Source organism: Pan troglodytes, chromosome 3, assembly GCF_028858775.2.
Source record: "Pan troglodytes isolate AG18354 chromosome 3, NHGRI_mPanTro3-v2.0_pri, whole genome shotgun sequence".
In the NCBI taxonomy this organism is placed as follows: domain Eukaryota; kingdom Metazoa; phylum Chordata; class Mammalia; order Primates; family Hominidae; genus Pan; species Pan troglodytes.
In genome coordinates this window covers 71824885-71852777 of record NC_072401.2, presented here as the reverse complement: position 1 = coordinate 71852777, position 27893 = coordinate 71824885, and the positions used below count along the sequence as shown (strand labels likewise).

General features: G+C 34.9%; 1 long non-coding RNA gene across 1 annotated transcript in view; it reads left to right on the top strand.

Annotated features, from left to right (window-relative positions):
* The first annotated feature begins 885 nt into the window (after positions 1 to 885).
* LOC107974311 (uncharacterized) overlaps positions 886 to 27893 on the top strand; it is a 108049-nt gene continuing 81041 nt past the window's right edge. The window contains exons 1-2 of the long non-coding RNA XR_001716966.3: positions 886 to 1122; positions 1199 to 1331. This is a non-coding gene — a long non-coding RNA (uncharacterized LOC107974311). The remainder of the gene's footprint in view (positions 1123 to 1198; positions 1332 to 27893) is intronic.

The window sequence follows — 27893 nt, the reverse complement described above, 5'->3', positions numbered from 1 at the left end:
TGATTGCTAATGACTGAAGATAATCTGAAGCTATCTTGATATGTTACCACTTTTGCTGATATTTATATATCAGAAGTTCCTTTTGTGTTTTATGCAATAGTTTATTAATGTGAAGAGTTTAGATCCCACTGCAATGCATGAATGATATTTTAAGAAACAGAGCCTTTTCTGAAGTCCCTAAAGCACATTAAGTAGGGAGTTAATCTTGGTTATGTGACTTATCATATGGAGCGAGCACATGGTTTCAGGTTTTGGAGCCATAAGTTTCACATTAACATTCAGACACTGCAACTCCTGTAACATGACCTTAGCCAAGTGTCTTAAACCAGTTTCCCAGGTAAATGAAGGAAAGTAAGTCCTTTTTCAAAATATTGTTCTGAAAGTAACAACTATGTATGTGAAGACACTATCATAAACTGTTAAGGGCCACATGTCATATACCTTGCTAGATTTCAGTAAAAGATAGAAGGGAAACAAGTTACAAAATAGGTGCTCAACTTCCTTTGAAAGACAGATCTGTCAGGGCTTTGAGCTTCATTTTAAACACTTGTATGCGTTCCTCAGCTGTATCAGCTGAAGCCGTTTAACATTTCTGGTCTTTGACTTCCTCATTAGTATGGCATAGAGATAGAATTATTTGCTTCTTGTCATCACAAGAAAGATGTAGTAAAAACAGATGATTAAGAATTTAAAAAAATGGAAAATCTACTGCTATCCTAGGAGCTGCATAGAAAAGCGTGTTTACAGGAGTGACATCAGCTAGACGGTAAAGTAGGAGGTATTAGCCTTTGTACCTCCCACAAAACAACAATTAGACAGCTTTCCAGAAACAAAAATAGCCCTTGGAGAGTTCAAGAGTCCAATTAAGAATTTCCAGTAACACAGTGGAGTAAAGAAGGAAGAATAACTCGACAGAAAGAGTTGTTGGGGAGATTGGCATACCTGAGATATCTGGAGATGGCTAGAAACAAAGAAGAAACGTGGGGGCTACCAGTATCAGCCAGGTCCTTGGTGCTATCACAGCCCCACAATAGCCATCGCTCCCTGCAGCTTTCGCAGTGGAGGCCCCTCAGTGTTTGTTGGCATGGACACCAGCACACACTGGCCACTTTCACCACTGAGGTAAGCCAACAGCTATTGATGCTGCAGACCTCCCGCAGAGGGGAAAGTCGCTGAGCCCTATTCTCATTCCCTGCAGGAAGGAGCTGCTTTTTTTTTGCCAGCCTGGGCCTAGGGTTTCCACTCATCCCAGTCCCTTGCTCCAGACCCCAGTTCTGAGACTGAGTACCTGCACTGCGAAGGCCAGAACCACTACTGCAGTTTTAAGTTGAGTAAGTTCTGGGTATCTAATGTACAGCATGGTGACTGTAATTTTGTATACTTCAAATTTGCTAAAAGAGTAAATCTTAGCATTCTTACCACAAAAAGGTAATTATGTGAAGTGATGGATATATTAATTAGCTTGATTGTGGTAATCATTTCACAATGTATGTGTATAGCAAAACATCATGTTTTACAACTTTCACATATTAAGTTTTTATTTGTTAATTATACCTTAATCAAGCTAGGAGGAAACAAAATATGTTCTCTGTGGTAGGAGAAGAGCACAAAGCCCCAAGGAACAGAATCAAACATACTTGGTTAAATTGTAGAGATCAAGAATACACAGTGGAAAAAAAAAATGAAGTGAGATATTGGAAAAGGAAAAACTGTAGATCCCAAAAGGTCAGAATCAGTGGCTATAATATCAGACCAATGAAAGGGGCAGTAGAGCAGACAAACAACCCCGTCCCATATACTGTAGCCATGAGTTTCCCTAACTCATTAAATAAATCTTGTATGTAACTTTCATTTGGCTCCATTCAGCTGAAGGTAACAGACAAAAAAATAGTCTGTCTTTGCTGTCTCATACAGTCCTCTTTTGATGGCCTTTTATATTTTCTCCCTCATGGTCAATATACCTAATTCATAAAATAGTGGTATTTCTTTCATTTTTTTTTTAAAATAAATTTGTATTTATTGAAATCACTTGCTCACAACTGATCAAAAATGATAAAAGATAAAACCAATAATAGTTATTATAATTGAGTGTTATATGCAAAATAATAAGCTAACCATTTTTTTTTATTATACTTTAAGTTCTAGGGTACATGTGCACAACATGCAGGTTTGTTACATACGTATGCATGTGCCATGTTAGTGTGCTGCACCCATTAACTCGTCATTTACATTAGGTATATCTCCTAATGCTATCCCTCCCCCATCCCCCCACCCCACAACAGGCCCTGGTGTGTGATGTTCCCCTTCCTGTGTCCAAGTGTTCTCATTGTTTAATTCTCACCTGTAAGTGAGAACATACTGTGTTTGGTTTTTTGTCCTTGTGATAGTTTGCTGAGAATGATGGTTTCCAGCTTCATCCATGTCCTTACGAAGGACATGAACTCATCATTTTTTATGGCTGCATAGTATTCCATGGTGTATATGTGCCACATTTTCTTAATCCAGTCTATCATTGATGGACATTGGGTTGGTTCCAAGTCTTTGCTATTGTGAATAGTGCCACAATAAACATACATGTGCATGTGTCTTTATAGCAGCATGACTTATAATCGTTTGGGTATATACCCAGTAATGGGATGGCTGGGTCAAATGGTATTTCTAGTTCTAGATCCCTGAGGAATCGAAATAGTGGTATTTCTTAAGGGCAATGTAGTCAGTGGAGGGGGAGGCAGAGTTTTCTCGTGCTGTCATCTTGCCAGACATTTAAGCTTCTATTGTGTTCTACATCTCATTTACCACAATTTTAGGACCTCCACGTCTTTGGATTCTCTTTCTCCTGCTCTGTATGTATCAGATCAAAATCTGATCTTTTATGACCCTAGCATGGTCTCACATCCTTGTGTAGGTGACCCAACCCAGGAGATCCTTTGTCATATGTTATGACAAACAGTAGATAGGAGTGGGATTGTTTCTATTGATTTGAGAGGACTACAGTGTTGGAATTTGAATATGAGCTCTCTGATGTTTTTATACTCTTTTGATCTTTGCCTACTGTATATCTGATGCTGCATGAAATTCATTAAATATATTTTCAAATTTTAATTACAATTCTATAATGTAGATATTGCCTTTTTGCAGATGAGGAAGCTGAGACTCTGAAGAGAATAAGTAATTTGCCCAAAGTTCCACAAATAGTACATAGTGGAACTAGGTTTAAACCCAGTTTTGGTGAACCCAAAGTTTTTGTGGCTAACGACTACATTATTTTGCCTATTTTGACATTTAGAATATTTTTCTCATCCACCATCAACATTTTTTTTAAATTAAAGATTTCCAGGAGGGTGTTTCCAGTTTTCTTAGAGATAAACATCTCTTAATTTCTGGTAAAAGTACACCAACAAACAAAGACATAGGCACATAGGCAAATTCAGTCATGGATTCAGATTAGAAAACAGGCAAATTCAGTCATCGATTGAGAGTAGGTAGACTTAGCTATAGATGCTACTAACAGCATTTTAGATGCATGCTAGTAAGAATCTAGAGTCATGAGAGACTGTCTTTTCACAGAATTCTGGTAGGAGGGCAGCTCATTGGCACAAGAGAGATGTGGTATTTACACTGTCCACTTGAAAAGGAGCATGGTAAAATTGCAAAAAAAAAAAAGGCAGAGACTGAGAAAACATTTCGGAAGTATTATTCTGTTTGTTTTCATTTCATGAAAGAAAGCACTGTTCATGACACCAACAAAAAACTTTAAATTAGGGACCTGTGAATCTTTAATATTCAGCAATCTATATGAGCCATTCCAAATGGCATTTAGTTATAAATAATCTTCCCAGGTTATGAATCCTCTCAACTGACTCAAGCCTGATGAAAATTACTGTTTAGATGTTGTGGCTACTGTCTAAGGCAGGGGATAAGGATTTCCCTACATTTTAAATCTATCATTGTTTCTAATTTTGACTTTTCAAATATCCCCGGAAGAGCTTTGACTGTCCCCTGAGGTACAGAGGCTGGTGGTTTGATTAACTGCTTCGACAAAGTATATGAAAAAGCAGGAGGTAAACTGCTCCCTGCCATGCCCCAGAAGCGGTTTGCATCCTATTTGAGGCTACTTGACTCCACTTGTGAAACAGATGCTCAGAAAGGTTTCCTCAGCCTGTGATATTTCAGAAGCTATAGAACCTTTGAAAACTGGTATATCATTAACAGGTGAGATTTGTTCAAGTTACTCAATTTTCCTACTCTACCCAGCTTAATTGGCATGTCAGTCTATGGATCCATCCTGTGATAAAAGGTCAAATGTCTTCTGATTCTCCCAGTCTGACTGGTGAGTTTTAAGGGGCTATGGAGTTGCTTATAGAAAATGAGGCCATTCAGTGAACCTTGCTATTGAACTTGACAAAGAAGCAGACTGAGCGTAGGAAGGAGTATTTCCACATGCATTATTCTAGTTGTCAGACACACCTATCAAAAGATAATTGGAGGACATGTGGGGCCACTGGCTAATGCAATACCTTTTTCTTTATTCTTTTTTTCCTTCCTTACTTCCTTTGTTCCTTCCTTCCTTCCTTCTTACCTCTTTCTTTCTTTGTTCCTTCCTTCCTTCCATATCTCTTTCTTCTTTCTTTCTTTTTCTTTCTTTCTTTCTTTCTTTCTTTCTTTCTTTCTTTTTCTTTCTTTCTTTCTTCCTCTTCTTTCTTCTCTCTCTTCCTCCCTTCCTCCCTTCCTTCTTTCCTTTCTCTCCTTCCTTCCCTCCCTCCCTCCCTCCCTTCCTTCCTTCCTTTTTCCTTCCTTTTTTCTCTCAGAGCAATTAAAATGTAACAATAAAATGGAAACTTTCATGGATAAGGCGAGATCTCAGTTTATGAAACAGAGAAAAAGTTTGGCAATAAGAAAAATACAATTCTAGGAATAATACATTGTTACAATTTAAGATTTCTTCTCTGTTTCTATATGTGTTGTCTGGCCATGCTAATCCTCTCTCAGCCAGTGTGCCTGCCTGTTGCATGTTTTGCACTGTATCTGGTATTGAATCTGATGTGGTCTGGTAAACTATTTTGACCCATGATACCTGCCTTAAGATGTTTAAGTGATAGGACTGGACTGTAAAAAAGAACCAAAGAAAATGTTTCAAGCAGAATGTTAAATAGACCTTTTATTGTGGTTGGAGGCACGTTTTAGGAAATGGACAAGGAGATAAAGACAGCAGGAATTTCTGGAAACATTATAACTGTAAAAAGCATCAGAAATATCTCTGATCCTGCACTATTTGAACAGCCATAGTAAAGGTAGTTGGAGCTGGTCATGAGTTTAGGTGATTGAAGAAAAATATAAACAGCTGCCAGTGAAAGATGCTAGGATTGCATCACCATAGAGACAACACTACAATGCCTCTAAGGAGCTCTGATTCACCTCTCCAATTTTCAGGAATTCATCTTTCTATTAAAAGAAGTATGTGAGCATAGTTGTACTGACATGTTCCTTTTGAGAGATGGTTAATTATTGTTTATGTAACGAAGCTCATATCTGATGCTTTTCAAGCCTTATCTCTTTCTTCTCCCTTTATGTTTTGTACCATCCAGTCAAACCACGGTATTGATTGCTATCTGAACACATTTTCTGTCTTTATGTCTTTTCTCATGCTGTTCCGTCAGCTAGTATGCCCCTTCTCCCATCTCACTCCATCTGTTAGTGCCTGGGTGCAAGGCTGTCTCTTTTCTAAAGACTTTTCTGGTACTCCCAGCAAAAAAATCTGTCCTTCCCTTGAATTCCTCTTCTTGTTTTTAATCTCTCTGATGGAATTCATGTATCAGCTTATGTCGTGGTTGTCTGTGTGTATCTTATCTCCACTACGTTAGAAAAATCTCCTTGAGTGTCTCATCCTAATATGAAGCAATATTTTATTAATCTAGTTGTAATTTCTGTCTTGTCAACAGAAAACACTATGAGAGCAAAGAATAAAGATTTTCCAATATGTTATTTTTGCTTAATCTTTTTTAATACTACATTTTAAAAATTATGTAATAGCATTCCGAAATGAGTGTTTGTATAACAATGATGAAATAAAAAAATAAAGGAATGGAGTATATACTTAAGAAACTATGGGTGCCAATAATAAAATTTCATCCAGTATATATTCAAAAAATTTTAGTCATTCTGCATTATATTCATTAGAGAATTAATCGGATAAACCAAAATTATGACATTTGCGGACAAGTTGCTCAGAAACTGCAATATATAATAGGACAACACGTTAGGAATATAATAAGCTATTTCAGGTCCTTTCAACAACTGTGCAAGAGAAAAATTATTATTCAGTTTACATATACTAAAATCAAAGTTCATGAAAAGTAAATGACTTGCTCAAGGGCAGGTAGCTAATAAATATAACCAATCTTTCAGAGCTTGGCTTTAAAAATCCCAGTCTTCAAAATTAACACAATAAATCTCAGAAAGAGATAAATGCGAAGCAACTACTGAGGAAGAGCTTTCTGCTTTACTTATCAATTGATTGATTCTTTTATTTGACAAATATTTTTGAGTCCCATATTAGGCACTGTTTTAGAGGCTGGGATGCAGCAATGAACAGATATATTTAGGTACAAAATAGCTGCTGAATCTCTAGTCATCACATCGGAATTCTAGGCAAATGAAAAGATAAAAGCAAGGGACAGGCCGGGCGCGGTGGCTCAAGCCTGTAATCCCAGCACTTTGGGAGGCCGAGGTGGGCGGATCAGGTCAGGAGATCGACACCATCCTCGCTAACATGGTGAAACCCCCTCTCTACTAAAAATAAAATTAGCCAGGCGTGGTGGCCGGCGCCTGTAGTCCCAGCTACTCCGGAGGCTGAGGCGGGAGAATGGCGTGAACCCAGGAGGCGGAGCTTGCAGTGAGCCCAGATCGCGCCACTGCACTCCAGCCTGGGCGACAGAGCGAGACTCTGTCTCAAAACAACACAAACAAACAAAAAAGCAAGGGACATATCCCACCTTCTCCCTTTAAAAGGAGTTTCACTGGAGACCATATCCAAACCTTCTCTCCTTTAGAGCTCACTGGCCAGTCCTTAATCATATGGCCACCGCAATCTGCAGGGAAAGTTGGGGTATTTAGTTTTCCATTGCCCATGTTAATACTGGAACAAATTAGGGTTCTATTCATGGAGGAAAAGGTTAGGATGGCTATTTCATGGGTAGCTAGCTGCCTCTGACAACCCCAAAACCCTTATACACATAGTAACCTGAGAGTGATCTATCATTACTGTTTGGCTGTAAACTGATTTAGCTGAATACACAAAAGAATCTTCAGTCCATACCTGAGGTGCCTTTCCTTCCTACTTTGTCTCAGCTTTCAATCTCCTTCAAGTTTATAACAACTGTATACAAAAGAACATCTCCACTGTATTTTGATCACAATTATCTTTTTGGCTCAAATAAGTTATTCATACTCTAGCATAATCAAATAGTGATGTCAGAGTAGGTACACAATATACATTAATTATAGGAGAAAGGAGCTAAAAAAATCATAGAAATAATTAAAAAATGAAGAATGATTGGCCGGGCACGGTGGCTGATGCCTTTAATCCCAGCACCTTGGGAGGCCGAGGCCAGCGGATCACGAGATCAGGAGATTGAGACCATCCTGGCTAACATAGTGAAATCCCGTCTCTACTAAAAAATACAAAAAATTAGCTGGGCATGGTGGCGGGCGCCTGTAGTCCCAGCTACTCGGGAGGCTGAGGCATGAGAATGCGTGAACCCGGGAGGCGGAGCTTGCAGTCAGCCGAGATTGCGCCACTGTACTCCAGCCTGGGCGACAGAACGAGACTCCGTTTCAAAAAAAAAAGAAGAAGAAGAAGAAGAAGAACGATTTAAGTCTTATTAATAAAAGAATAGGAAATACATATATTTAGTCTTTTATATCATTAAGAATTAGAGTATTTTGTAATTAATGTAATTAGCTAATTTACTTATTCTTTTCAAAGAAGGAGGTTAACAAAGGTTTTTCCCATTTCCTATATACTTGTGATTTTAGGAGAAAAAAGAATTGCCTTGCAAAATGGCCAAAAGAATAAAGACTAAAAGAATAAAAAATGAAAGAATTAAAATAAAGTTATCTTGAAAAGAGAATGTCATAATACAGTTGAGAAAACAGGAAATTTGAAGGTTTGAGTTATCTCTCAGTAGCCGTTCACCCTTTTTTTTTTTTTTTTATGAAATCTGGAAACTCAGAGATTGAAAAGATTTAGGAGAAAAAAATAGAACCAGATAGACAAGATGTGTTACTCATTAAGAGCCAACTATAGTTTACATTGCGTATTTTAGAATAGATTTAATTAAGGTGGTGGAGCAGTGTTCCTCAGGCCTTACTAATTAGCTAATAAAGCCCCCATCACTTCTAATTGTCTCAAACAAAGATTATTACTACAAAAATGAAACAGTTGCTGCTGTAGGGAAATTCAGTGTTTCTTTAAAATAGCAACAATTGGACAATGTAAACAAAGCTGTATCAGTGACTACCATGGAATAACTAGCTAATCTCATTTAAATTTGGTTAAAGAATTAGCAACATTGATATAAAAAAAATTAATGAAGAATGACAGAAGTCATAAATGTCTACATACATTTGAAGCATACTCAGGTAACCATATTCATATCAATATTTTATAGTTAATTGCTTAATTGTTTAATTAAATATCTCCTTTTCAACCAAAAAAAGACATCACATGGCTTCTGAACAGAGTTTTAAAAAGCAAATTAATGTAAATTAGAAGTTTTTGTCAAAAATAAGTTAGAAGCTAATAAACTGAACCAAATGTGATTATTTAAAACATTTCATAAATATCTATGTTCCAGATAGCTATTGCTGCCAAATCTGGTTGTCCTAGCCAATATAAAGAGGGAAATCTAGTAAGTTAAATAATTTACTCTGTCTATAAATTTAAGATCAATTCAACATTTTAGGAAAAGCAAAACAATAATTAATCCAAATATCTAACATACATTTCTTTTGAAGATTCCCCCCAAAAGTACTATGAATGTAACAAGAAACAACATACTCATTAACATATTTTTAGGATGTTTTGGAATCAAGTCTCTATGTATTTTTATGTGATCTAATTAAAGCCTGATTCAATAATCTGGAATTAATCCAATGTCTGTGTATCAGCTCTCTATATATTTAGCTTACAATAGGGGTTTATTTCAGACTATTTGGGGTACGAACAAACTGTACCTACTGATGACAATTTATTCACGGATATTAATCTTTTTGGTCTATTTTGTCTTCAGATATAGTTGATGATAGAGGATACGGATAATCTATCAATTGAACCTACTCATCAGCGATAAACAAAATAATAGATTTTTATTTGAATTGGTAAGTTTTTTCACAGCCTAGTATTCTGTTTACTGATTTCATAAGGATTTCCTATTAAATTGAGAAACCAATGACCTGATGATTAGTCCTTGGGAAGGAAGGGGTGAGCAAAAGCACACCTTTATTAATAGCTACTAAATATGAGTCATCACCTAAGTTACACACCTTTTATATGCAAATTAAAAATTCAGGAACAAACCTATTAATTTTCTATTTGTTAACAGATATTGGCAGTTGTACATAATGGAGACACAATTAATTGTGTTTGAATGAAACAATGAATTCAAGTCACTTGCCCTGAATTCTACGTTTTTTTAAATGGTGAAAGGCACATAACCAATAAGGCATACATTCAGTATACTTCTAGATATTCTTAGAGTTAGTTGGGTGTTGAGGAATTTAAAATCTTTCTGATTAGAATTTATAACTTTTTTCTTTGTGATTTTATTTCATTGCATTTCTTTTTTTTTTTCCTTTCCACCAAAAACAAAAGTCATACAAGGGAATAAGCTATATGTGAAATGTCTGTGTGACTAGGTTAATTACAAATTACAATGGTCAAAAAGATATAGGCTTGCAAGTTAAGATTACAACACAGAATAGCACACATGTTATTGGAGGTGTGGAAAATCTGAATGAATGAATTATTTTGTATTGTGATGGCAGAAAAGCAAGAGTAGAAGAATCATGAATGTATTTCGATAGTCAGGCTTCAGAGTGATGATAGAGACGACTTCAGAGAAGTCATCTTGCATTCATGCTGCTACACTCCTGTCCTTCCTCCCCTCTCAATCAGCAGTTGTCAAGACAATAGTTCTTTGACTTTACAGAACCAGTCCATAGGCTCCTGTGTCTATCCTTGTTTTACCAGCAAGCTTTATATTAACTTTCTTCGTATTCCCACTTAGATATAATGTTCTAACACTTAAACATACTTCTGTGGTTATCAACTACCTTGCTTCACTGTCCCACTAGTATGTGAAGAGCTTGATTTAAAATGAATTTCTGAGTGAAGAAAGATAGTCTAGGTATAAAGTCTGTAAAATCAGGAATAATTATTGATTGAAGTATTTCAAATAGATTGTGTGAACATACACATATCTTATTATATGTCAATTAATGCACTTGCATCAAATAATAAGTTTGGATTAGTGTTGCTAAAGATGTGCTAGGAAGATTCCACACAAACTTTGAACATAAATAGATGCCCTTTTCATTCCTTTATTACACTGAGAAAACATAAAATTTGATGTTTTATAAAATCTCTCCTGGTTGCAATGACAGACATGTAACCAAAAAGATTGAAGATAATTTTAACATTTATGTAATTGAAAAGGTCAATGATAGAACTAAATTTGGGTATTTCTGGATTCAGATGCTCAAACATCAGGAACCTGTCCACCACTAAATCCTGTTTTCCTTGACTTTGAATTCTTTCTCATTCAGACTCTTTTCATGCAGTTGATTTTCAGGATTTTATTCAGGATTTAACTTGACCAGCTTGGCAATGCCAGTGTATTTAGTGTCTTTAAAATAGCACTCTCTATGTAATTTCTGCAAAATTCCCAGATTTTAGTCTTATTGCCCTGAGTTGGGTTGTGTTTACATTCTGTAATGAATCCTTGTGACCTTAGAAGAATGGTGCTACAAACTAACCTTAGCCAATATGATCATGCACTAGTATTAGATTCCTTTTGGTAAATGTCAGTAGCCTCTAATAGTTAGAGGTAAGTAATGATTGTGAGTTCTCTTCCAACAATCTTGTACCAGGTATCAGTGAAAGCAAGTCTGGGAAATAATCCTGACAAATACAAGCAGATACAACACTCTCAGACAAACTGTACTGTGACCTCAGTAAGACCCAGCTTTAGTTTTGGTACTTCAAATGTGACATTAATCTGGTCGGAAGATTCAGTTCACCAGAGTTGTATGAGTTAGGCAAGCAAGAATCTTCTGGAGCAGGTAGATCAGCATAGGACCATTTAGAAATCAAACTGATGGTAACATTTCCAAAGGGCCTAGATTTCTCTCCTTGTTTGATTTTTAAGCTCTGTTAATTCAAGGGCAAGAAAGCCTCTAAATTACTTCTACCCAAATCCATACATCTTCAAAACTACTAATTCACTAATGAAAACCCATCTGTAATATCCATTATGTTCATTAAACAACCAATAATGTCTGTAAAAAGCCAATTCAAGTGTGTAATTATGCTAATTTAAAAAAGTCTGGTGTTGATTGAAGATAAAGATAGTTGAAGTGCTACCATCAGCTGCCTTGGAGTGTGACCTTTGAAATAAAATCTGACTAACTATAGTTGGCATCATGCATTCCCAGTTAGGGCAACCTGATCATGCTTAAGGGGTAGATTAAAACTAACATATACACATATGCATCTCATTGTCTATGCTAAAATGTTTTAATATGAATTTTATACCAGGTAATAGTTCACTTCTAAATATTTCAGGATGCTTCCATAAAAAAGAATATCTTCTTTCATAGCCAAAATAAACAGGATCATATCTAATAAAATGTATTAACCTTTCTTAATATTATCTAATACCCATCTAAATCAAATTCCCTTAGTTCCCCTCAATATGTCCTTTGATGCCTGTCTGAACTAAGATCCACATATTTCATCTTTTTGTTATGTTCCTTTAGTTTTCTCTTCTTAAACAGCATCTTTTTGTGAAGAAGATCTCATAAGTTGAAGATTGTGGCAGTTGTCCTAGAGAATGTTTCAGGGCGAGGCATGGTGGCTCACACTTGTATTCCCAGCACTTTGGGAGGCTGAGGCAGGAGGATGGCCTGAGCCCGGGAGTTTGAGATGAGCCTGGGCAACAAGGTGAGAGGCCAATCTGTATTAGAGAGAGAGAGGAAGAGAGAGAGAGAGAGTCAGTTTCACCTTTCTTATAGAGTGGATTAATATTTTTCTTACACTTTCTGTAATTTTCTTACATTGGAGTTAAATTTAAAGGTTTGAGTTAAACAGAAACATTTTTAGCAGAAACATAATATGTGATGTTGTGTAGTTTATGAAGACTTTTTAGTATCATTATGCAATTACAGATTTTTATAGATTCAATTAATATAGGTATAAATTTCTTTTCTTTTTTTGATGCTGGATTTGTTCAGTTTGTTCTTTTACAGCTTTCTCAATATGGCTCTTTGGCTTCTATGACCTCATGACATGATCCATTTGATCTTTGAAAATGTCTTTTCTTTCTGACCCAGCGAGATGTTCTAGGTTCAACTTAGATCATCTCTGTTGTACACATGAAATTAGTCAATTCTTGGAGAAGCTCTGGTACTTGGTAAGTGGCGTTAGACACCAACATTTCAGCACTAGAAATAACATATTAGTTTTTCTGCCAGGATAACATTTGTCCTAATCCATTTTGACAGATGTAAACAGGGTTAGAAAATATAAATGAATATCTAAAATTATGTGCATCATCACACTCTTCTTTCTTAATGTTTTTGATTCTTTAACTGAACTCTTCCCCTTATACTGAGAATCTTGATTTTCAAAAATATTAAAAATCATTTGATTTATTTATATAATTAAAATATTTCAACATAAATATGTCAGTATTATCTCTAACAAAAAATCTTTAGAATTTGGTTAAAAATTTTGTTGCAGTAATTTTTGTCTTTAAAAGGTATCACACCCTTTATACAGTGCTGTGTTCCAGAGTCATTTGTAGTAGTTCTGATCTCTATGTATGAAGGTAAATATGGATATAGAGTTTAGTTCTATAATGAATCAAATTATATATATTAGCTCCAAGTGGTCAGTTTCTGCTTTTTACTATTTAAATTTTTAGTAATATTACAACATACATAACTTAATATATTCAAGTTTTACATTCTTATTTGCTTATTACATGAAAATTTAAAATTTATACTAAACATTTACAAAACTACATGCTTTATTATTTGTCAAATAGTATACTGCATTCTTTTACCAATCTGTGGTGTTGTATATTATTACACCAATACTTGAAATTCCTAAATTAAAATAAATGTCCTAGTTAATATTATCTGACAAAGAACTAGTTGCTAATTGGAAGATCCTTAAATTCCCCCCAATTTTCATGTGATTACAAAATAATTCTATATGTAAATACAAATTCCTAATTTTTTTTCTGATATCCTCCTTTTAAAATCAAAAGAAGCATTTCTTCTATATATTTAATTTAATTTAATTATACATATTTAATATAGTCCTTATTTTAATTACTGGAAATCCTAGTATAGTGTAGAATTCCAAGTTCTTACAGGTCTTCAGGTAAATAAATAGTATTTTCTATTCTGATGTAATATGCAGTTATATTTACTAAAGCAAAACTAAAGATAAGATACAATGAAATTGATGTTATACAGAAAAATGGTTAAAATTTATACTTTAAATCTTTTATTCAGAAATTTCAAAAAAAACATTATATACATTTATATTCTTAGAATATTTTACAAATTTTCTAAAACTTATTCTTAGGAAAACCCTCATTGTACAATTATAATAAGTTTTTATAAGACTTCATCTCAATTACAATTCCGTGTTTGTATTTTATTCACTTCATATTCTATATATTTAGTTTTTATCAGAAATCTAGATTGTTCATAGAATTGAAGATATTCCACGCTGCAATTTTTAATTTTTGGGTTCTGTATCAACTGCACTCATATACACAGACAAAGGTAATGTTGCATTTAACTACAAATATATTTTAAATGGATTGGTTTCATATTTTTATACACTTAAACCAACATGTGAAATATAAAAGGCAAGTAATGCAATCCTCTAGGTTTTTATTGTAGAAAACCAAGAACATTAATTTAGTCTGTGTGTGAGTGTGGTGGGAGAAGGTTAATTTGACATATTTTTGTAGCTGTTCAGTCCAACATCAAGGATTTTGCTATTAGATAAGATTTTAAAGTGTGTGCCAGTTTTTCTTATTATGCATATGTTTTCTTTTTCTGATTTTTCTTTTTTCGAGATCTTAGCCTTGTAACAAGCAGCCTGCATATCTTTTTCTTGGCCTACTGTCTCTTAATACTAGGCAAAATTTATATTTCCTTCTTTAGCTTAAGTTCATATTAGATAATTAAATTATCAATTTCAAACTAGTTGATCATTATACATTTACAGCTTCTTAAAAACACATTTAAACAAATTATTATTTTGACCATAACTTTCTCTCACATATAGTATTCCAACAAACATTTGAAACATTTGAGTATTTTCCACCAATTTAAATATTTAAACTTCTAAATATTAAAAATAATTTTAAGGTTGTTTTCTTAAATTATTTCTGAAACTCTGAGGTCTCTGAACATTATTTTTTTGTCATGAATGTATAATGCATGGTATGAATTAAGCACTCAAAATTTTTTGGAGGGAAGACATTTTCTTTCTGTAAAACAAATTTGCCCTAATTATTGACACAGAATTGCCAACTATTATATATATTTAAATTTTAATATGTAATCAATACTTATTTTCAGCAGAGGATTTTTTAAATAAAGCCTCTACTCCCTGACCTTTTATAAACTTTGTTTAAATTGAGGAGAGATTAACTCACTTTTGTAAGTTTCCAATAGTTTGAGTATCCTGATTTTAATGCTTCTGTATCCAAAGGGGGGAAAATCTTTTTCAGATGTTAAGTTTTTGGTTTTGTAATGTGATTTTCAATTCTTTAAATTAAAATTTTTAAACTATAGTTATTTCTTAAACTATTTAAGTCTCACTTGCTTCATCATTTTATTTACAAGCCTAAAAACGTTAACACTTCTATTTAAAGAACTTCAAATCAATGACCAACCGCATCTTCAAGCTCAGTCAATTATACACTTACAGCGATTTGAAAATGCCTTAAAAATACAATATATTGGATGTCCTTTTCAAGTCCTTCAGTTGCCTGATTTAACAACTGTTTGTGACTACTCAAAATGGTTTTGGAATCACAGTAAACCCCCTTTTCCTGGGACTTGTCTGGTCCATATAACCAGGCCAAGCATCCCCTTCTTTCTTTGGCCTGAATTTCTGCGATAGGCTGACACTCTCAGCTTCTGTCTTGTTATCAAACCTGCACTGTCAGTGGAGGGAAGTGTTTTCTCCAAAGGAACATTGTTAGGCCCTGTACCAGACCTACTACATCTGAATCTGTATTTAATGATATCCCAAGTGATTCATATGCACTTTGTAACTTTAAAATATTCATTTAATAAAAAAAAATGTTTTTTTGAGACGTAGTTTCACTTTTCTTGCCCAGGCTGGAGTGCAATGGCACAATCTCAGCTCACCTCAACCTCTGCCTCCTGGATTCAAGCAATTCTCCTGCCTCAGCCTCCTGAGTAGCTGGGATTACAGGCATGCGCCACCATGCGTGGCTAATTTTGTATTTTTAGTAGAGACGGGGTTTCTCCATATTGGTCAGGCTTGTCTCGAACTCCCGATCTCCGGTGATCCGCCTGCCTCGGCCTCCCAAAATGCTGGGATTACAGGCATGAGCCACCATGTCCGGCCTCATTTAAAATTTTTAAATCTCAAACATGTTATTTGGATTGAGCTACACATAGGATTTCATACATATTTTTATGTACGTGAATTTCATGTATGTATTTTTGATGACCTATTTTAATAAATGCTATTATGTTGGATTTGAATTACTTTTTCGGTTTTTTCCTTAACTATGATCAAGTCAATAAAAAGAAAATAATACTGAATTTTAACAAATGCAGTAAATTCAGTGTCTGTTTAAACATCTTTATTTAATAGAATTTCTCTTTGTGTCTCTCTCTCTCATTTCACACTTGCCACTTCCATAAAACTTAAGTGGTACAGAGAACGTACTTCCCCTTTCAATTTTTGTTTTAATATTAGAGCTGCCCAAAGAAGAAATTAGAATTTTTGGCAGTCATGCTCTTCTTGTCAATGAACAGTATCAACACAAGCTGGATCATTTATGATCAAAGAGATTGTAGAGGGGACTAAAGTATCAGCTGTCTTGTTTGTGAAAATGACTTCTAGGATTTATTCTAACACAGAAATGTCATAGTTTTTGCATGTCTCCAAATATATTATCAGGTCTTATTGGTTAAATTCATCTTATATTTCACCACTTCTTTGTCAATGTATAATATCCTGCATTGAGTTTGTTTTCTTTTTTGTTTTCATGTGTATTTCCCGAACTTGATAGTGAGCTCCTTAAGAGAAGAAAATTTATGATAGGGTCTTTTGTGTCCTGAACAGGTAGCATAGTACCTAATATGTGGTAAATAATAGATTAATATGTGTTGAAAGAATAGAAGAAAACATGCAAAGAAAATATAAAGAAAAGAAAAAAAAAATCAAAATCTTTGGATAATTTGTTGGGGCAAGACAATCTTTATGACAGCTCAGAAATCCCACCAACTAATACCTTTGATAATAAAAAAATGACTTTTTTTATAGAGAAGAATTTATGTATTTAATATATACATCCCATGTTATCAAATATGTAAAAACTCAATGTTAAAAAATGCATTCAATGCCTGACAAACCACATGTGGTTCAGTTTATTTTAAAAATGATCTAGAAGACAATTTCATTGATATCAGGAACAGGAAATAATATATAAAGGTAGTAGACATGAGAGCATTTTGCCAAAATACATTTTATAAAATTGTAAATTTCTACCTAGATAAAAACTTCAACATCCAACCAAAAATAGAGGATTAAATTTTTAAGTGTTCTAATCTAGAAATGACTGGTGATAGGGCACAAGGAAAATACTGCTGAATAAATACTAGAAAAAGCTAATTAAATAGGATGGTCTGACCATTATGCAGAACCCTGGAGTAATGGACTAGTTTCAGCTGCAGAAAACCACCTCACCTAATGTCAAGCCCTTTCTCACTGCAGCTTATATCAGTGATGCATCTTTCAGGGACTGTGAAGACCGGGCCATTGTAGCCCAACCAGGGACAACACTGCCCTTTTAGCTCTAAAACTTCCTGTATGGTTGTCCAAGGTTGTGAGGCCTGCTTCACGGCTCAATCCCTCTCCCTATCCAATCCCCCTTCCTTTCTTTCCCTTCCTTAACTTTAACATGTACATATGAAACTGCTTCTCAATGTCTGCATCTCAGAGAATCCAATCAGCAATAGAAGCCATCACTGTTCTTGTAGAAATCACTGTTAATCAAAAAAGCCAACTTCTGACAATACTGTAGAAAACATTCAACTTAGGACTTATTGATTATTTTAAGATGCTATATAACATCAAAGCTATTTTTTATTACATGAAAAGCTGTAAACAATATATATTATCACAATTAAAATGTCTACACAAAACATTCATACTTTAAAATTCATTCTGCATCTTTCTCATACTTGTTATTTTTGACAAAAACACATCATCTAATAGGTATTATAATTCAGTCCTAGTTTCTTCTCTCGGCCTTATGACTTCTTAGCAAAATGTAAATTAATCTCTTTGTAGTAGCATTTCTTGAACTGTAAAATTAGGGCTTAGCTAACTTCTTGCCTTTTTAATACAGTTCGTAGAAGTCAAACTTTTGTGCAACTGCTTCAAAAATTTTAAAACCTACGTAAGTGCAAGGAGATTTCCTTAACAGTGTAGAAAATATCTACTGTTAATGCTCACTTTGAAGGAATTCTAAGTACCATTAAAATATTGTATCTGCTAGGATAAAAAAGGTTTTCCACAGAAGCTGAATATGAGAATTGAAAGGTAAATTTTAATTAAAATGCGGTTTTATTCCTAATCTATTCTACAAGGCTAGCATTACCTTAATACCAAAGCCAAACAAAGACAATACAAGTAAGAAAATTACAACCAATATTCCTATGAACATTCATGTAAAAATTCTCAACAAGATACTAGCAAATGGACATAAACAGTATATTAAAAAGATTAAATATCATGACCAAGTGGGATTTATTCCTGGAATGCAAGGATGGTTCAAGGTACAAGAACCAATTGATATAATACACAACATTGACAGTACGAAGGAAAACAACATGTGATGATCTCAATTGATATGGAAAAAAATTGACAAAATTATTCATCCTTTCATGATAAAAAAACACACACAACAAAATACTAATAGAAAAAATAAAGATCTTAACATAATAAATAGAAAAGCCCACAGTTCACATTATGATGGTGAAAACTTACAGCATTTACTTAGGATCAGCAAGTAACAAGAGGAAGATTTTTTATAACTTCTATTCATTTTTATAACATTCTATTCAACATAGTAATAGAAATCTTAGCCAGAGCAATTAGGTATTAAAAGAAAATAAAAGGCCGTCAAATTGGAAAGGAAAAAGTAAATTTATCTCTTTTTGCGGATGACATGATGTCATTTATTTATTTTTTTATTTTTGTTGATTGTTATTATACTTTAAGTTCTAGGGTACATGTGCACAATGTGCAGGTTTGTTACATATGTATACATGTGCTATGTTGGTTTGCTGCATCCATTAACTCATCACTGACATTAGGTATTTATCCTAATGCTATCCCTCCCCAATACCCCCACCCCACAACAGGCCCTGGTGTGCGATGTTCCCCGCCCTGTGTCCATGTGCTCTCATTGTTCAAGTCCCAAATCTGAGTGAGAACATGTGGTGTTTGGTTTTCTGTCCTTGTGATGATTTGCTGAGAATGATGGTTTCCAGCTTCATCCATGTCCCTACAAAGGACATGAACTCATCCTTTTTTATGGCTGCATAGTATTCCATGGTGTATATGTGCCACATTTTCTCAATACAGTCTATCATTGATGGACATTTAGGTTGGTTCCAAGTCTTTACTATTGTGAATAGTGCCACAATAAACATATGTGTGCATGTGTCTTTATAGCAGCATGATTTGTAATCCTTTGGGTATATCCCCAGTAATGGGATGGCTGGGTCAAATGGTATTTCTAGTTCTAGATCCTTGAGGAATCACCACACTGTCTTCCACAATGGTTGAACTAGCTTACACTCCCACCAACAGTGTAAAAGCATTCCTATCTCTCCACATCCTCTCCAGCATCTGTTGTTTCCTGACTTTTTAATGATCGCCATTCTAACTGGTGTGAAATGGTATCTCATTGTGGTTTTGATTTGCATTTCTCTGATGACCAGTGATGATGAGCATTTTTTCATTGTGTCTGTTGGCTGCATAAATGTCTTCTTTTGAGAAGTGTCTGTTTGTGTCCTTTGCCCACTTTTTAATGGGGTTGTTTGATTTTTTTCTTGTAAATTTTTTTAAGTTCTTTGTAGATTCTGGATATTAGCCGTTCGTCAGATGGGTAGACTGCAAAAATTTTCTCCCATTCAGTAGGTTGCCTGTTCACTCTGATGGTAGTTTATTTGCCATGCAGAAGCTCTTTAGTTTAATTAGATCCCATGTGTCCATTTTGGCTTTTGTTGCCATTGCTTTTGGTGTTTTAGTCATGAAGTCCTTGCCCATGCCTATGTCCTGAATGGTATTGCCTAGATTTTCTTCTAGGGTTTTTATGGTTTTAGGTCTAACATTTAAGTCTTCAATCCATCTTGAATTAATTTTCGTATAAGGTGTAAGGAAGGGATCCAGTTGCAGCTTTCTACATGTGGCTAGCCAGTTTTCCCGGCACCATTTATTAAATAGGGAATCCATTCCCCATTTCTTGTTTTTTGGTCAGGTTTGTCAAAGATCAGAAGATTGTAGATGTGTGGTGCTATTTTTGAGGACTGGGTTCTGTTCCATTGGTCTATATCTCTGTTTTGGTACCAGTACCATGCTGTTTTGTTTACTGTAGCCTTGTAGTATAGTTTGAAGTCAGGTAGTGTGATGCCTCCACCTTTGTTCCTTTGGCTTAGGATTGACTTGGCAATGTGGGCCCTCTTTTGGTTCCATATGAACTTTAAAGTAGTTTTTTGCAATTCTGTGGAGAAAGTCATTGGTATCTTGATGGGGATGGCATTGAATCTATAAATTACCTTGGGCAGTATGGCCATTTTCATGATATTGATTCTTCCTATCCAGGAGCACGGAATATTCTTTCATTTGTTTGTGCCCTCTTTTATTTTGTTGAGCATTGGTTTGTAGTTCTCCTTGTAGAGCTCCTCCACATCTCTTGTAAGTTGGATTCCTAGGTATTTTATTCTCTTTGAAGCAATTGTGAATGGGAGTTCACTCATGATTTGGCTTTGTTTGTCTGTTGGTGTACAGGAATGCTTGTGATTTTTGCACATTGATTTTGTATCCTTAGACTTTGATGAAATTGCTTATCAGCTTAAGGAGATTTGGGGCTGAGATGATGGGGTTTTCTAGATATACAATCATGTCATCTGCAAACAGGGACAATTTGACTTCTGCTTTTCCTAATTGAATACCCTTTATTTCTTTCTCTTGCCTTAAATCCCTGGCCAGAACTTCCAACACTATGTTGAATAGGAGTGGTGAGAGAGGGCATCCCTGTCTTGTGCCAGTTTTCAAAGGGAATGCTTCCAGTTTTTCCCATTCAGTATAATATTGGCTTTGAATTTGGCATTAATCGCTCTTATTATGTTGAGATATGTTCCATCCTAGTTTATTGAGAGTTTTTAGCATGAAGGGCTGTTGAATTGTGTTGAAGGCATTTTCTGCATCTATTGAGATAATCATGTGGTTTTTGTCTTTGGTTCTGTTTATATCATGGAGTATGTTTATTGATTTGCATATGTTGAACCAGCCTTGCATCCCAGGGATGAAACCGACTTGATTGTGGTGGATAAGGTTTTTGATGTGCTGCTGGATTCAGTTTGCTAGTATTTTATTGAGGATTTTTGCATCGATGTTCATCAGGGATATTGGTCTAAAATTTTTTATTGTGTGTGTGTCTCTGCCAGGCTTTGATATCAGGATGATGCTTGCCTCATAAAATGTGTTAGGGAGGATTCCCTCTTTTTCTATTGTTTGGAATAATTTCAGAAGGAATGGTATCAGCCCCTCTTTGTATCTCTGATAGAATTCAGCTGTGAATCCGTGTGGTCCTGGACCTTTTTTGGTTGGTAGGCTATTAATTATTGCTTCAATTTCAGAGCCTGTTATTGGTCTATTCAGGGATTCAACTTCTTCCTGGTTTAGTCTTGGGAGAGTGTGTGTGTCCAGGAATGTATCCATTTCTTCTAGATTTTCTGGTTTATTTGCATAGAGGTTTTTATAGTATTCTCTGATGGTAGTTTGTATTTCTGCGGGATCAGTGGTGATATCCCCTTTATCATTTTTTATTGTGTCTATTTGATTCTTCTCTCTTTTCTTCTTTATTAATCTTGCTAGCGGTCTATCAATTTTGTTGATCTTTTCAAAAAAGCATCTCCTGCATTCATTGATTTTTTGAAGGGTTTTTGTGTCTCTATCTCCTTCAGTTCTGCTCTGATCTTAATTATTTCCTGCCTTCTGCTAGCTTTCGAATTTGTTTGCTCTTGCTTCTCTAGTTCTTTTAATTGTGATGTTACAGTGTCGATTTGAGATCTTTCCTGCTTTCTGTTGTGGGCATTTAGTGCTATAAATTTCCCTCTACACACTGTTTTAAATGTGTCCCACAGATTCTGGTATGTGGTGTCTTTGTTCTCATCGGTTTCAAAGAAGGTCTTTATTTCTGCCTTCATTTCATTATTTACCCAGTATTCATTCAGGAGCAGATTGTTCAGTTTCCATGTAGTTGTGTGGTTTTGAGTCAGTTTCTTAATACTGAGTTCTAATTTGATTGCACTGTAGTCTGTGATACAGTTTGTTGTGATTTCTCTTCTTTTACATTTGCTGAGGAGTGCTTTACTTCCAACTACGTGGTCAATTTTGGAATAAGTGCAATGTGGTGCTGAGAAGAATGTATATTCTGTTGATTTGGGGTGGAGAGTTCTGCAGATGTCTATTAGGTCTGCTTGGTGCAGAGCTGAGTTCAAGTCCTGGATATCCTTGTTAACCTCCTGTCTCATTGATCTGTCTAATATTGACAGTAGGGTGTTAAAATCTCCCATTATTCATTTCCAGCCAAACTAACCTTCATAAGTGAAGGAGAAATAAAATCCTTTACAGACAGACAAATGCTGAGAGATTTTGTCACCACCAGGCCTGCCTTACAAGAGCTCCTGAAGGAAGCACTTAACATGGAAAGAAACAACTGGTACCAGCCACTGCAAAAACATACCAAATTGCAAAGACCATTGATGCTAGGAAGAAATTGCATCAACTAATGGGCAAAATAACCAGCTAACATCATAATGACAGGATCAAATTCACACATAACAATGTTAACCTTAAATGCAAATGGGCTAAATGCCCCAAAGTAAAAGACACAGACTGGCAAATTGCATAAAGAGTCGTGACCCATCAGTGTGCTGTGTTCAGGAGACCCATCTCACATGCAGAGACACACATAAGATCAAAATAAAGGGATGGAGGAAGGTGGAAGCAAATGGAAAGCAAATGGAAAGCAAATGGAAAGCAAAAAAAGCAGGGGTTGCAATCTTAGTCTCTGACAAAACAGACTTTAAACCAACAAAGATCAAAAGAGACAAAGAAGGGCATTACATAATGGTAAAGGGATCAATTCAACAAGAAGAGCTAACTATCCTAAATATATATGCACCCAATACAGGAGCATCCAGATTCATAAAGCAAGTCCTTAGAGACCTACAAAGAGACTTACACATGATCTCATTTGTTTAAAAAAATCCTGAAAATCTCTCAGAAAACTTTGAGAGCTGAGAAATGAATTTAGTAAAGTGGCACAATACAAAATCAACATGCACAAATCAGGTTCATTACTATACATTTACTATAAACAATCCAAAAATGAGCTTAAAAATAATTTTATTTAAAATAGTATAAAAAAGAATAAAATACTTAGAAGTAAACATACGAATCAAGTGAAAGGCCTGCACACTGAAAACTACAAAATGCTGCTGAAAGAAATTAAATAGGGCACAAAATTAATGCAAAGGTGTCCTGTATTTATGGATTGGAAGATGTCACTACTACCCAAATTAATCTATCTACAGAGTCAATGCAATTCCTATCAAAATCTCAATGACTTTTATTTGTAGAAACAGAAAAATCCATCTTAAAACTCATACATAATCTCAAGGGACAATGGATTGTTAAAACAATTTTGAAACAGAACAAAATCATTTTCTGATTTCAAAAATTTACTACAAACATATAGTAACCAAAACAGTGTATTACAGTTATATAGAAGGACATACAGATCAACAGAATATAATAGAGATCCCAGAAATAATCCTTATATAGGCAAATCACTTTTGACAAGGGTGTTCAGATTATTCATTAGGGAAAGGAGAGTCTTTTCAATAAATAGTGTTTGGGAAAACCAGATCTTCATATGCAAAAAAAAAAAAAAGTTAGATCTTTACTTTACAACTTATACCAAAGTTATTTCCAGATCGACAAAAGACATAAATGTAAATGCTGAAACTACAAAACTTTTTGAAGAAAACCTAGGGGAAAATAATTTCTTGGATATGACACAAAAAGCAGAGGCAACAAAGAAAAAATAGATAAGATGAACTTCATCAAAATTATAAACTTTTGTTCATCATGCATTAAATAATGTTATCAACAAAGTGAAAAAGCAACCCATGGAATGAGAGAAAATATTTGCAAATTATCTATCTGATAAGAGATTAATACCCATCATCTAGAAAGAACTCCTACAAATTAACAACAACAAAACAAACAAACCAATTAAAAACGGGCAAAAAACTTGAATAAGCACTTCTCCAAAGAAGATATACTAGTGGCCCCTAAGCATATGAAAAGTTGTTTAACATCACTAAGCATTAGGGAAATGAAAATCCAAAGAACAATGAAATACCACCTTGTATGCATTAAGATGACAATTATATTTTAAAAATAACAAATGTTTGCAAGAATGTGGAGAGCTTGGAAGCTTTGTGAATTGCTTGTAGAAATACAAGAAGCAGTGCAACCACTGTGAAAAATAATATGGTTGTTTCTTAAAAAATTAAATCTAGAATTCCATTTGATCCAGCAACCGTATTTCTGGGTATATATCAAAAAGAATTGAAAGCAGAAATGTGAACAGATATTTTTACACCAATGTTCCTAGCAGCATTATTCACAAAAACTAAAGGGTGGAAGCAACCCGAATTTCCATCAATAGATAAATGGCTAAACAGACTTTGATATACACATGAAGTGGAATATTATTCAGCTCTAAAAAGAAAAGAAATTCTGACACATGCTAAAATGTGGATAAACCTGAAGACATTCTGTTAAGTGAAATAAGCCAGTCACAAAAGGATAAATACTGTATAATTTTACTTATATGAAGTACTTAGTCAAATTTATAGAGACAGAAAGCAAAATGTTGGTTGTCTGTGGTGGGAGAGGCATAAAGGGAGTTATTACTTAATGGGTATGGAGTTTCAATTGGGGAAGATGAAAAAGTTTTGGAGGTACATAGTAGTGGTGGTTGTACAACAGTGTAAATGTGCTTAATGCCACTTAAAAATGGTTAAAATGGCAAACTTTATGTTATGTAGTTTTTCCTCATTTAAAAAATGAGTTTCATAAATGTACACATATCTAGAACCCATCTAATCCTTATTGAACGAGACTATCTGCGGTTAATCCTCATGGTTGGTTTTTCATGAAAGGTCCTCAGGTTATTCTTTTGCAGTCATATTTGGAAATGTCTCCTATGGCATGTTGCTTATGAGAATTGCTTCACCTCTCTTCCTCTGTGCATCCTTGCTTTAATGTAGCAATACATATGGAAGATGTAAAAAAAAAAATGTAAACGTCCTAAGAGTAGAGCGAACTGGATTTCTCATGTTGTGCTTTCCTATATTCTTTATTCTATCTATGTACAGAACTTAGAATTACATGGACTTTGTTGAGAGGAAAATTTAATTACCTTATGGATCTCATTATAATATATTATGTGTCATATTGCCTGCCTGTGGTTAGCTTGGAAGGACATTCTATTATATCATTTTTTATGGTCCTGGGAAAGGGTGACGAAAGTATGATCAAAAACTACATTTATTCAAATATATCTATAATAAGCTTATGGTAAAAATTATATTTTTAACAATATGAAAACATTGAGATTTGCAAAAACAATAAAAAACAGTACTGACTGGGGATTGGAAGCCCTGGGTGCCTCCTTTCACTCTATCACTACATAGGTATACAACCTCGGCAAACCACTCTTCTATGTATGGATATTCCCTATGCTCATTCATAAATAATGGTTTGAAGCAGATGTGCAATGTTTTCTCTTTTATGGGTCCTTTCCATCTCTACAGTTAATCTTGTGACAACTGTGACTACTTCTCAGCCTTGCTGCAAATTTCTTCTTCTGAGTTTTGTGCAAACCCTGTGAGCAAAATGCTTCCCCAGCCTTTTCCATGACACTTCCATTCATGTTGGTTGAAATCTCTTTTTCTTTCTTTCTCTCTGTGTGTGTCATATAATATCATCTCACCATAAACTCTCCATTAAAGATTGCTCCTTTTCCCATATGTGCTGATCTGCTATGATTCACATGGTCAGTCCTGCATACCTGCTTGTTTGATTGCTTAGGCAGTGGCCACAAGCAGGTGGCTCTTGGGCCAAAGATAACATGATGTATTTTCTTGTCTGTGGGTTGTTGGCTTCCAAAGTCATGGAAAACATCATGTTTTAATGTGAATTACTGTCCAACATCAATATGTTGGGAAGCTTTTATTTAAAAAGAATTTCCAGCTTCTCTTTAAATTTCATTTAATAAGAATTTCCAGCTCCTCTTTAAATTTGGGAGCCTGCTGAGAGAGCATCCATATTTTTATGTAGTGAAAACTGCTTGAGACTTGTAGTAGCCGTCCTCGTAAGTGAAGTGTTACGTCATCCACCTCACCATAATTTTCACTATTTCCTCATCTCTCTGTATGTTTCAATTGGACAGTCAGTTTTTATTTACCATCTTATATTTTGTTGTTTTTTATTCATGTACATTTACTCCAGGACCTCTAGACATTTGAATTTCAAACTTTGACCCAAAACTTGCTACTCAGTGCCACCATCACTCATGAAATTGCCATTTACATTACCAAAGTTATAGTCTCATCACTCTAATTACTAATACCTAAAATGGATTTATGCATTTTTTGTATTATTTATATCTATTGTTATTTCCTAGGCTAGCTTTTTCTCAACTGTGCTCTTCAAATAATTAGTTCATGTAGATATTCACAGATGTTTCTCTAGAGCAGAGGAAGATAAATATACTTGGAAAAAATGAGGATAAGCAAAATCGAATGGGTTTTGAATGGACTTTAGGATGCTATACTGCACTGTGAATCACTTAGAAAGGGAAGCAGTCTGTAGAATTTGCTAACTTGTTAAACCAGAAAAAAACTTTGGCATCATTCCTTATAAATTCTTATCAATGAGAAAGGGCTTCGAGTTAATCTCATCCAGTTCCTTATTTTACAGGTGAGGAGCCTGAGATCTGATAAGGATAAAGAATGTCCTACCATTCTTATATTTCTGATGATATTGACTGCATTTTTGATGACCTTCTAGGCTTACACTCTTCAAACAACACAACTTTAGTGTTCTTCAACTCTTATCTTTTTCAACCTATCAGCCGCATCATGAAGTGAAGGCTTACTCCACGTGCTACCCTGCCTGGAGAGAGGAAAACCATTTTAACAATATTCGATCTAACACAATACTCACATTTAACCATACTCTCCTTAACACATTACTCTACCTAACACAATACTACACCTAACACAGTACTCTACCTAACACATTTAACCATACTCACCTAACACATTACTCTACGTGACACAATACTCTGCCTAACACATTTGAAGAGTAATGTGGACTAGAGAGGAAGAGGGGTCGCTAACACAATCACAAATCACCTGGAGGAGATTTTTACACATATCCTGTTCCTGGATCTTTAAATAGGCACACTCATTCCTGAAGGTTCTGATATTCTTTTGAGGGTGCATGGCCATAAACATATTTAGGCATTTTTTATTATTACCAGACATGAGTATTTTGTTTTGTTTAAAGAAACATTTACTAGAGATATCCAATTCCATTTGTCTTTGAAATGAGGGTCTTTGAATCAAATGTTTCCTTCTCATAAAACACAGTATAGCAGATGGCAGATAGATGGCCTTTGGGGCTAAATATTCAGTAGAAGAATCAACATCCAGACCAAGCTTGGTTTATGAGTGGCGTTAGAATTTACACTGAGCTGTTAAACCAGAGTTTTCCTCTTTGAAAATAGGTTCTGCAATTTCACAATTGTATTTGAAGGATTACATCAGAAAACATATGTAAAAAGCTCAATATAGAATAGTTCCTCTCTAAATGCTCTTCCCTTTCACTTGCCAGTTAGAATGATTAATGAAATAAGCCACTGTTAGTTTCCTTATGGGAGGAAGAGGCTGAGGATTAGGGCACTTCTTTCCTGAGAAAGTATTACACTGCTCTTGGATGAAGCGTTATT